The sequence below is a fragment of the Oxyura jamaicensis genome, chromosome 3, assembly GCF_011077185.1.
Source record: "Oxyura jamaicensis isolate SHBP4307 breed ruddy duck chromosome 3, BPBGC_Ojam_1.0, whole genome shotgun sequence".
Taxonomy (NCBI): Eukaryota; Metazoa; Chordata; class Aves; order Anseriformes; family Anatidae; genus Oxyura; species Oxyura jamaicensis.
In genome coordinates, this window is record NC_048895.1 from 74,239,676 (window position 1) to 74,252,847 (window position 13,172).

A 13,172-nucleotide genomic window follows, 5' to 3' on the forward strand; every position below is an offset into this window, starting at 1 on the left:
AAAGAAAAGAAAAGAAAAGAAAAGAAAAGAAAAGAAAAGAAAAGAAAAGAAAAGAAAAGAAAAGAAAAGAAAAGAAAAGAAAAGAAAAGAAAAGAAAAGAAAAGAAAAGAAAAGAAAAGAAAAGAAAAGAAAAGAAAAGAAAAGAAAAAAAGAAGGAAAAAGCAGATGACTTCCCCTCTCCCAAATAGCCCCAAACTGTCTCTCACAAAAGCAACTTAATGTTTAATTTAAGAAATGCAAAGGAAGTCACAATACAGAACTAAATCTAAAAAGACTAATTAAAATTTAGGTATAAACATTTAAATTCCAGCAGTGAAAGATATAAACTAGATGTAATCCCAAATATTTTTTTAATGTTGGTATTAACTGGTGTCATTTCATAGAATCATAGAATCATTGAATGGCATGGGTTGGAAGGGACCTTAAAGATCCCCTTACCATGGGCAGGGACACCTTCTGTTGTCGGAAAGGGAAACAGACCGGAGTAACAATGCAACCTCGATGTGAGTATAATCGTCCTCCTTTATTGCAGGTTCTCACAGAGTATATGTAGGCAACTAACTACAGCATGCGCCGATAACAACTTATAATTGGTCTAGCTTCTCCATGCGCTTGTCTCTAGCTTGTTTCCTCATTATCTCTAATACAAGGATGTGGGAAACAGCGCAAAGCCACCTGCGAATTCCTTTCCCACAACCTTCCACTAGATCAAGTTGCTCAAACCCCCACCCACCCTGACCTTCAATACTTCCAGGGATGGGCCATTCACAACTTCTCTGGGCAGCCTGTTTCAGTGCCTCATGATGCTCTGAGTGAAGAATTTCCTCCTTACATCTAATTTAAAGCTACCTTTTTTTTAGGTTAAAGCCATTATTCCTTGTCTTATCACTACAGCCCCTGGCAAACAGTCATAGAATCATTTAGGTTGCAAAAGACCCCTGAGATCATCTGGTCCAACCTTTAAGCTATCACTGCCAAGTCCACCATTAAACCATGTCACTAAGCACTACATCTACAATTTTTTTGAAGACCTCTAGGGATGAGGACTCAACTGAGCAGCCCAATCCTATCCCTTCCCAGCTTTCCAGTAGGCCCCCTTTAGGTTCTGGAAGGCCACTATGAGGTCTCCCTCAAGCCTTCTTTTCTCCAGGCTGAACAACACCAACTCTCTGACTCTGTCTTCATAGGAGAGGTCAGGGATTACTGGTCATTACTGGTCAAGTATTTTAATAAAATTGTATTCACAGCATTTAATGTGCTTCATCTTCATATGTGATTATAATCTATACTGTTTATTCACTGTATAAATTGTCTAGGGGTAAAGAAGAATGGTCATCCTTCAGATAAAGAATATTTTAAATAATCCATCAAGTTTTGTAACATCCTCTTTATAGCTGAGCTCTGTTCAAGATGTTTGCAAGTCTTTTTGCTCTGAATGGAATTACAGGTTCAGAGGAAGGCAAAGAAATTAGAAAGCTACAAACAATTATTATTGCTTTAGAAACTGGTAGATACTGAACATTTTTTTTAAATTGACTTTAATGGGAGAGTACAGTATATAACAATTTACATATTATAATTCTTTTTCTTCCTTTCATGCAGAGAACCTAGAAAAATAATGTATTTCAGAAAGGTGTTGAGAGAACAATACAGAGGGTTTGTAATTCTACACAGCCTAATGTTCAGCACAAAATCTAACAAGGTATTGTCAAGCACAACTACTGCAGCTATACAGGACAAAAATATTAAAATATTTACCACTTTATATATATGTATATATATATATATGCACCATGGGAGATGTATATATATATATATATATATATATGCACAATGGGAGAACAGAATACGCAAAACTGAATAAGGTATAAGAATAATTAGAATTTCATAAAGAGAAAGAGCTTTTATGATAAAAACTAAAGGGGTTTCTAACTGTAAGGTGTATGAGATGGTCATTGATTATCAGGGTTGGCAAATGAAAATTAAAACCTCTTTAGGAGAAAAAGGAACCAAAAGTTTTGGTAGTATAGGAGGAGATGCAAAATTCCCAAATGGAGATGTGTCTTCCAAAACTCTTGTTAAGCAAAACAGTTGGGTTTAATCTCAACTGTGTAAATTTTCAAGTCCTTAAAACAAATGTTTTTTGATTGAAAGATTTCTATGAGAAAACACAGAATCAACAAGATATGGTAAGTAGATATAAATGGATACATGGATACATGGATACATTTTGCCAGAAGGACAGTCAAACAATGAGACAGGTTGCCCAGAAAGGTTTTGTGTTCTCTTTCCTTGATGGTTACTCAATAAAATAAAGCCCTGAGCAACTTTGTGTGATCCTATAGCTGAAGCTGCTTTGAACATGGGGTTAGACTTCCTGAGGTCTCTTCCAACTTGAATTATCCTATGACAATATGATTTTTTTAAATTTCAACAGCAACTCCAAAGTATGTTGTCAAGATGTGTTTTGCCAAGGGTCTCAGACAGAGTGTTTGATTTCTTTGTGGTCCTGTGTGGAGTCAGAAGTTGGACCTGATGATCCCTATGGGTCCTTTCCAACTCAGGATATTCTATGATTCTATGATCTACTTTTTTAATTGTTATTATTATTATTATTATTTATTTTTGTACAAGACAACACAGCTATGTCTGCTACTTGGAGACTCTCAGTCCTCTGTGTCAATATCTATCCATTTTTTGCTTTAAATATCTTGAAGCATAACAACTTCTTGACTCTTGCTTCAAAATAGTATAAATTCCGATCCTGGTTCTTAATATGATCATTGGACTATTCACATTTTTAAACTATATACGAGTACTGATATACCAATATTTCTGTGTATACTCCAAGTTTGTCACAGTAGTAATGGGATTAAACCATACTTAAAGATCTGTCAGAAAACATAATGGATCTTGGGTCTAGTATAACATGACAGGTACACGAACAAGTTAGAATAGGATAATCATTGATTGTTTCAAAGTGCTTCATGGTACTTGATTTTTATTTCATTTTAAGAAAATAAAAAACTGGAGTTTTAATTACTTTAGTTTAGTTATATTTAGTATGTTAGCTATCCCTGATAACAGGGATATATAATTTTTGTATAGCAACATTAGTTTTTGTAAGGAGGAACAGGGGCATTATACTAGATGATCTCCAGAGGTGCCTTCCAACCTAAACAATTTTGTGATTCTGTGAATGGTTAAATATCATAGTCAGTAATTGAAGAAAATTCTTCAGCAATTATTTCTATGGAGACCATATTTTATAGACTGGGTTTTGGCAGAAAGAGAGTAAGACATTCAAATCATATTCTTTAAAGGGTTTGGGGAATATAGTTATCTAAAACAGATCGTTTGTGACTGAATTTAGAAGTCTCATTAAAGCATTGTTGAGATGACTATTTTCTTACTCTTTGAGAAAATAGTTCTGATAAAGAAGGTTTTTGTTGTTGTTGTTGTTGTTGTTGTTGTTTTTTCACAATTTTTTTCCATTGTGGCCAAGGTGAAGACATGACAGGGGGAAAAGGAAAACCTGCTTCTACAAAGATATTGTAAACAATTTCATTGCATTGTAAAATATGAAAAGATTATATAGCTGGCTTGCCTCTATGTTTTGAGCAATTTATCACATTACAAAGAATCAACAGATGTCCAGACACTCTACTGAGACACAAATTAAGAGGAGAGAAATGGGCTTTTTTATATTTTCATACTGGAACTTAAGAAACATATCTACAACGCTCAACTGCTATAATAAAAGCAATGTACAGGTAATTGAAATGTAAAGTCCTAGGAATCATTTATCATACTTATGTTTCATTTCTTTACTAAATTTCCTGAAAATCAGCTGTGAAGGTGAAACCACACTGATTGCATTTTTTGTTGTTGTTGTTGCTTTTGTGAGTGTGTGAATGTTCCAGTAAACGAGCCATAAATGTAAATTAAACATTAAGTTAACATTAATATGAGTTTCTCAATCATATTTCAAGCTAATTAGTATTCAGCTAATTATAAGATATTGGTGCCAATTATTGTAAGGGATTAGCACATTGGGTTGCTCCTACAAAAGAGGTAATTTTTCACAACTTCTATCAAATATTAGCAAAACAACATGCTAAAGAAGATTTTAACATCTTCATTAATGGTCTGGAAATAACAGAAGCCAATACATACTGTTAACACTTAGAAATAAAGCAAGAAATAAAAGTTGACACAAAATTAAAAAATAATAATAATAATAATAATAATAATAAAAGATTTTATTACATGAAATTTTTTCTAATGTTAATATTTTTTAATAATATTTTAAAATAAGAAGGAGAATTAGTCAAAAGTCAACACATGCAACTCTGGCTATTTGAAAACTAATAAAAAAAATGATATTATGTAATGTAAATGCTTTTGCTTATGTTGCCCAATATCTATTATATTTTCCATACTTTACTGGACTTGGGGGAACATGACAACTGAGGATAAGGAATAGGCTGAGGTTCTTAATGCCTTCTTTACATCTGTCTTTACTAGTCAGACCACTTATCCTCAGGGTACTCAGCCTCCCAGCCTGGAAATCTGGGATGGGGAGCAGAAGAAACACCCCACAGTTCAGATGGAAACAGTTAGAGACCTGCTGCTCCACTTGGACTGTCATAAGTCCATTGGGCCAGATGGAATCCACCCAAGGGTGCTCAGGGAGTTGGCAGATGTGATTGCTGAGCCACTTTCCACCATCTGTCAGTGGTCATGGTCATTTGGAGGGGCCCCGAATGACTGGAGACTTGCTAATGTGAAGCCCATCTGTAAGAAGGGTCATAAGGAGGAAGTGGGGAACTACAGGCCTGTCAGCCTGACCTCGGTGCCAGGAAAGGTGATGGAACAGGTCATCTTGAATGCAATCACACAGCATGTGAAGGACAACTGGGGGATCAGGCCCAGTCAGCATGGGTTCATGATAGGCAAGTTCTGCCTGACCAATCTCATCTCCTTTTATGACTGGGTGACCAGCCTGGTGGATGAGGGAAAGGCTGTTGACATAGTCTACCTACACTTCAGCAAAGCCTTTGACCACAGTCTCTCAAAGTATTCTTCTGGAGAAGCTGGAATTAATAAATAAAACCTCCCCAACCTGCCCTCCCTCCCCTCTCCCCCCCCACCCCCCGCCCCCAACACACACAACGACATTATGACAAACACACACAACGATTATGACAAACGAACAACAGCCAACAAAAACAGAAAGCAAAATTATGTACTATTTAAAAAGAAAAAAAAAATACAGACAGATGAAAAAAAAAAAAGGAAAAGAACTGATATTAAAAAGCAGGAGAGAAGTTATTAGCTTCCTCAGATGATCACAGGATCATAGAATCTTAGAATGGCTTGGATTGGAAGGGACCTTAAAGATCATCTAATTCCAACCCCGCTGCCACCCACTAGATCATGTTGGCCAAGGCCCGATTCAGCCTGGCCTTGGACACCTCCAGGGATGGGGCATCCCCAAAAGTCCCTTTTGATGTTTCAGCCTCCATTGTCCCTACATGAAAGAGCAGGAATAGATTATAATCCTCTGGCTTAACCACACGCAGTAGCCTCTTTGTGATGTCACGAATACAGGCCCCAGGTAGGCAGCAAACCTCTCCTGAGAGATGGTCTGGGGGGCAAATGGGTGTCTCAGTGCCTCTCAGAGAGGAATCACCAATTAACAACACCTACCATGCTTTTATTTTGTTGCACTGGATCTTATACACATGGCTTGCTGGTCCATGTTTTTGCAGTTGCCCTTTCCTGGGTCTTGACCATCACCTTTTCTGTTATTCCCTACCTTATTCTTGTGTCTGTCCCAGGGCATCATTGTGCTGGGGCACTCTGCTCTGAGCAGAGATGAGGGTCCAGTCTCCCTGTCTTGTGAGACTGTCAATTCTTCCAGTTTCGGGTTGGAGATCATCTTACCATCCTCTTGTGAGGACATAAGGCAGGGCTGTTGTTCAGTCCACATGCATGAATCTCTCGCTCGGATTCCTGGATGCATCACAGCCTGCTGAGTTCCTCTCTCAAAATGGCAGCTTTCTCAGAGAGTTCATCTATGTGGTCACACTTGCACCCACAACACCCAACTCTATCTTCAGGCTTTAGGGGTACCTCCAGATTCTAGAGTTACTTGCAACTGAGGGTCTGGGCAGCTCTTTCAGTCCTTGGGAGGTCTGTGTGAGTAGAGGCATCTGCTAAGGGAGTTTGTGGCCCCTCTGTTTGGGTTTTGGTCTCAGCCAGCAGGTGAGGCAGGTGGATACCATTTTTCCCTCACTGGAAAGCCACTTTGTGTTGTTCACAGAATAGAGGGTAGAGATCTGTCTGTCTCCCGCCATCCCTGCTTGCCCTGACTGTGCACACTGCCTCACAAACTGCTGCACCATGCCCTGACTAATGCACCACACCCTGTTTGCCTGCTCTGTTTGCCACACTCTGTTCACTGTGCTCCCAAGGGGCTGCCATTGCATGACAGAGAGGGGTGCACTCCTGGTTCTGCCCAAGCCTCGTCAGCTGCCCTCACAAAGGCTTGCAGCTCCTGATGGTTCCCTCAGCTGCCTCAAGTGGCCTCAATGCAGGAAACAGCAGTACTATGTCGCGATTCCCTGCTCTGTGGCAGAATGCATCTGCCTGGAGCCAATTGCCTGATTGGTGATTGGTGACCATGATTGGTGACCATGATTTGAGATGATAGGTGAGCTTCTACTGTGCCACTGCTTACCTATTCAAAAGGAAGGATAGCAAAGTAGACAGCTTCAGTACAGGCTTTGTTTCCACCATTTCTGCTAGAGTGAATCTAGAAAACGCTTGTAGTCGCAGGAGCTGGACGATGGTCTCAAGACATTATTGTGTGATAGGAGGTAGGCCTTGGTCAGTGGTCAAAAGTCCTCAACCCCTGGTCTTGCCAGCAACGACAGTGGAAAAACTGATACTTTTGCATCAGGCGTTAACAAGACACTTTGTTTATTTGTTTGTTTGTTTGTTTTTCACTGAGGTTATTCTTTTATGTATGAACCCAAGTCTTTCATCTATCTGTCAATAGAACAGGACAGCAGGACAACAGTGGCCATTCAACCAGAAATAGCTATGTATAAATATTATACTTTTTATTCACATTTGGCACAAATTATTCACTTATTCAGCTCAAATTAAATTTTGAAGTAACTGCAGATTCCATTTTTTCATTAAGCAAAGCATTCATGTATCTTTTTCTTAAAATACTTTTAATATACTTTAAAAACAAACAAACAAAAAACACTACACCGTAAATATTCAGTAGTACTGTACTCATAAGAGTGTCAGATAGGAGTGTAGCTCATGCTTTTACAGATGCGAGAATTCATTTTTTCTTATAGATGAAACTATCAATACTGGTACAATATCATGAGAAGGCATATGAATATCTAATTTCCATGGTTCTGCAGGGGTATGTTGATCAGAATTAAACTTCTTTCCCACCTTGGTAGACTGCAATATGTCACTGGAAGTCCTGTAAACTGGGGTGGAAGCGAGTGCTGTGATTTTTAGCCTAAGAAATTGGGAAAGCTGTTTGGTATACAAGTCAAGAGAACAATAAATAGACCAAACGACTTACTCTTGTCTGACTCCAGATGGCTTCACAACAGCCCAGGGAATCCAGATTTTACCACTATAAAGTAAGCATTCATAGAATGGAAGGAAGGAATTACAAGCTCAAGAATAGCTGTTCACTTTAAGGGTTACTGAATATATTAATAGTCCAGCATAAAGATTATAGTGGGCAGAGACAAATATCTAATGTATATTTATATTTTAAAAGGGAGAATTGGTACAGTATTTATGATAAGAAGTAATAATATAAAACTAAGCATAATAACCTTTAACATGGTCGGAATATATATTTATTTATTTATTTATATATATATATATGTATGCATATATATTTTCTGCCAGTTAAGGCTGCTTTGGGAAAGGTTGGATATGACTTCTTCAGCTTTCTTTCTCAAATGTTTTTGCTAATCAGTTTTGCCCAGATGAGTATCATACCAGTGTCCTCAGATATCACATACTGACCAAAGCGTTCAAGCTACCTGAATTTCCAAAATTTCAAAAGGAAAATTAAATAACCATTGAAAGACTAGCATTGCTTCCTTCGATGCTTCTTAGGGGCATCATTAGGTTATTCCAATATCATTTCAATTCTTCCTTCTTTGTAAGAGAACCATCCCAAAACAACAACAACAACAACAAAAGTGCTTGGAAAGTGAAATCTTCTTATTGCATTAACTTGTCATTGCACATTATGTTGCTGTTAAAAATATGATATATATATATAAACCATCAAACATGGCAAATTTGTTTTCATTAGGAAGCTTTTCAATTGTGTCTGTGTGTTGTTTCCTTATCTTCTTACATGTAACCTCTAGGAATAGCAGGGAGATGAGAGGCACACAGATTGCCTGACTGCTTTTTATAAGTTCTGCTGAGATTTCCCTACTGCTTCTAGCAAGTTTGAAGTAAGCTCTATGCAAACAAATTTTCTCTTTTGTCTTACTTACCCTTATCTATCAAGCCCATTTCAAGAGTGTAGATATGAACAATATAATGATATGCATTTTGAGTTGTTATAAACTATATGCAGGACAAGAATACTAATATTATACGATCATATAGCACACTGCATTGGCTTTACATAGCAAGGGTTTGGTAGTGGAGGGCTGCAGGGGTAGCCTCTGTGAGAGGGCCAGAAAAATGTCAGACAAAATGTCAGACAAAAGCCAGCTCCAGCCAGCCCTAAAGGGGGCCCACCACTGGCCAGAGCTGAGCCGTGAGCAACATTATTTTGGTCTCTGTGACCGACAGAAAAGCTGTGCAGACACTAAGGCCTTTGTAGGAGGGGGAGGAGGTGCTCCAGGTGCCAGAGGAGAAGTTCCCCTGTGGCCTGTGGAGAGGCCCCTAGTGAAGCAGGCTGTCCCCCTGCAGCCCATGGGTCCCACATGGAGCAGATCTCCACGCTGCAGCCCGTGGAGGAGCCCCCATTGCAGCAGATGGATGTGGCCTGGAGGAGGTTGTGGAGCAGGCCCCAGGGCCAGAGATGCAGCCTATGGAGAGGAACCCATGCAGGAGCAGGGGGCTTGGGAGGAGCTGCCGCCCATGGGGAACCTGTGCTGGAGCAGTTTGCTCCTGAGGGATGGACCCTGTGGTACAGAGCCATGTGGGAGCAGTTCTTAAAGATCTGCTGCCTGTGGGAAGCCCCCGCAGGATCAGCTGGGGAAGGATGGCATCCCATGGGATGGACCCCACATGGAGCAGGGGCAGAGAGTAACCATGAAGAAGCAATGGAGACGAAATAGCAGGGACTGACTGCACCCCCCATTCCCCATTCCCCTGTGCTGGTTGGGGGAAAGACATAGAATAAGGTAGATGAGGGGAAGGTGTTTTTAGTTTGCTTTTAGTTTCTCACTATTCTAGTCTGCTAGTGATACACGATAAATTATATTAATCTCCCTATGCTGAGGTTTTTTTGCCCATTATGCTAATTGTTTAGTGATCTCTCTGCCCTTCCATACCTCAAACCTTGAGCCCTTTCAGTTGTATTTTGTCCCTCTTTTTCTTTGAGGAAGGGCAGTGAGAAAAGAGTTTTGGTGGAGTTTAGCTGCTCAGCAGGGTAAAACCACCAGACACATCATTGCCGTATTTCATATCCCAGTTACAAGAACTTTTATTTATTTTCCTAAACTGTTGTACAGAATGTATCATAACCAAGATGGATCCCAAATACATAGATTATTTTTTTTTAATTTAGTAATATAACAATATAAGAAGCAAATAAGCAAGCAGAAAGTTAGTATGATGTAATGCTAAGAAAATGCACAACGATCTTTTAGTATGTTTTCAGTGTTACTGCTTTAAAACTATATTGATGATAGTGATTTGATTAAACTATATAATTTATACAGCGAACAGAGAAATAATTATATTTTACAAACAGATCCAAGACATTTTAGAAAAAAATCTAATCTAATAAACACGCAAAATAGCATAATTTTTTCTTTTAAAGAAGTTTTGTGAAAAAAAATGGGATCAAAAATTGTTATGATGTGAATATACAGTTTATTATTCTATACAGTTCCTCAACATTACTGAGTATGAACACATATCAAACCAGAAATTATTCTCTCATATGTACTAATTTTCTATTATTTTTATTAGCAGTTATCTTAAAAAAAAAAAAAAAAAAAAAAAAAAAAACATGCACCCTGGGGGTGGTAAAGCAAATTTACCCATTACCTTATAGTAGAGATTCTCAAGGGTAATTCTAAGATTTTCAGAACCAGCACACTGTATTTCATAAGCTTTAGAAAATGGTTTATGTTTGTATTTGTCTTTTTTTTTTTTTTTTTTTTTTTCCTGAAAAGGACCTTGCATATTTTCTAGCTTTCATTTATGCAACCCTTGACAGCTCCTTAGTTTTAAAGTAGACTACAAACAAGTACATGTATATTCATAAAGAATAAACTATATTTGGGCTAGGGAAAACATTTTTATTGCATTTATTTTTCTTTGTAAGTCTGGTGGATTTTACTGTTCATGAAAATGAGATTTATAGCACTGGCTAATTCAAGGCACAGTACTGACAGGTGCTGTGCATACATCTCTGCAAAAGGCACTTCACACCTGCCTTACAATAGCTTTGCTGTTCTAAAACCAGGTGCCTATATTTTCTCTGTGCCAAGGATGTTAGATTTGTGTTGCGGTATGCGATGGGTTTTAAACTAGACAGCCTTCCGTTGAGGACTGCAATAAGATCAAACTAAATGCATTTTAAAATTATATTTTAATTCTCTTCTTGGCTACTTCAGTGACCCTAGCACCATTGCATTGTCAATGTGAAGATGCTACTACAGCACTTTAACCTCTTCACTCTGAATAAAGTTGCTGCAAAAGAATGTAGAGCTTAGGAGCTTTTCAGCTTTCTGTAATAAAATGGGTCTATACAGCAAAAGCGAGAGCATTTAAATAGTTTATAGGGAAAAACAGAATTCTCTGGACACTTTGTTATAGTAAGAAAGCCCAATTTTAAGATAGTAAAATTGCTATGAAAAATCTTTGAGAGTAAAAAGTTTACAAAGTAAACATCTGTGTGCTGAGTCTGTCTGGGAAAGAGTTAAGCAGCCCATATAGTGATGTGCTTTGCATTTAGAGATATAACTATATCCATATCACACCAATGATTTGGCAGTTGGGAAGCAGGGCTGGCACAACATTAAAGCTGTCTCTCCATCCGCCACCACCACGATCCCCCCTGTGCTGAAAGGAAGGTAGGCCAGGGCTGGGCAAGCAGTGTGGGGTGGACACAGCCAGGACAGCTGACCTAAACTGATGAAAGGGATATTCCATACCATATGATGTCGTGTTCAGCAATTAAAGCTGGGGTGGGAAGGGGGAAGAAAAGACACCTGTAATGAAAGCACCTTCATGAGCAACCATCAAGGAAGGCCTTGCTTTCCAAGTGGGTGAAAATTGCTTCCTGATGTGAAGTAGAGAATATTTTTCTCCTTTTGCTTCCTTGTAATTTTTCTTTTTTTTTTTTTTTTTTTTTTGTTTTGTTTGTTTTTTTTCCCTGTCATTAAAGTCTCTTATCTCAGCCCACAAGCTTTTCTTTTCTTCATCGTATTGTGTCAATCCAATCTTCTGAGGAGGGGAAGGGGGAGAGTCGTGTGGTGGTGTTAAGCTGTCCATTGGTTGTTAATCCACCACAATATGACAAAAGTCCAGTTTCACTTCAGGTTAGTAGACAATTTCCGTGTCTAGACTCTAAACTATGTAACAGATTTGTGGAAAATTGAACTTCTTTTATAGTTATCCACTGAGAATCTGATTTCTGATCCTACTAAAGACCTCAGTAATATAACCTAAAATTATAGCTGATATTTGAATATTCCAGGTGATAAGTTTCATGTAATAAGAGCAGAACAGCCCTTTCAGAATTTATAAACCATTCTATGCACATATTAGAAAATTGCTTCTATTCAAAAGTTCCTACAATTTAACTTCTTAATGTCCTTTTCACTCAGAGGGTGGTGAGGCACTGGAATACATTGCCCAGTGAGGTTGTGGATGCCCCATCTCTGGAGGTGTTCAAGACCAGGTTGAACAAGACCCTGGGCAATGTGATCTAGTGGGTGGCATCCCTGCCCATGGCAGGGGGATTGGAATTAGATAATCTTTAAGGTCCCTTCCAACCTGACCCATTCCATGAAATTTTATTCATTTTGAATTGTGGTCTCATAACTCTCATTCTTCCTAAGATCCAGCTTTACTGAAAGGGAGAAATCCATTTATTTGGCCTATTAAATTCCAAATGTAAATTAATTTAGATTCAATAAATTTGCTTTCAGTTTTATCTTTGTATTTTATTTTTTTAATTATTATTTTTATTTATTTTCTGTTATCCATGGGAGTAAGAACATCAACCCATGACAATTACTTGTTTTATTATGTTCAAATAAAAAGAGATTGTGAGCACAAGATACAGAATTTTATAATGAAGATACCAAAGTTTTTTCATTGACATTTAGAAAATCTGCATACATTATTCATTAAATTATATATGCAAATATACATTTGTCTTCATATGCATGTTCATACAACCCTAATTTTAGAAATTAGCACATTTTGTAGCAAATAGTGATATGATGGTATCAGTGAAATTAACATGTAGGGAATTTTATTACATAAATATAAAGGTATATCATATAAGTGAACATTTAATTTACATATATGGTCAGCACTCCTACTGTCAAGATACATATGAAACTCAGAATTTACCACTCATTAATCAGATCATTATAGGGAATATTTCTGTACTCACATTTATTCGATAGCCAGTGAACTAAATTCATCTAGTTTAAAGCTAACAATTCTTCTTCAAGACTGTTCAAATAGTTTCCTGACACCAACTTGAGATTTGACATTTTGCTGGCACTCAAAGGTGCACACCAAGGCTGTCTATGTGAGCTCCTATCACTTCACAATATGGTTCAGTTCCTATGCAATCTAACAGCATGGTATAATCCTTCACAAAGTATTTCTGGTAGGGAAAAGGACTGATTTACAGCAAAAACTGCATCTTCTTCCCCCTCCCCCCCCCCCCACGGCCCCCCCCC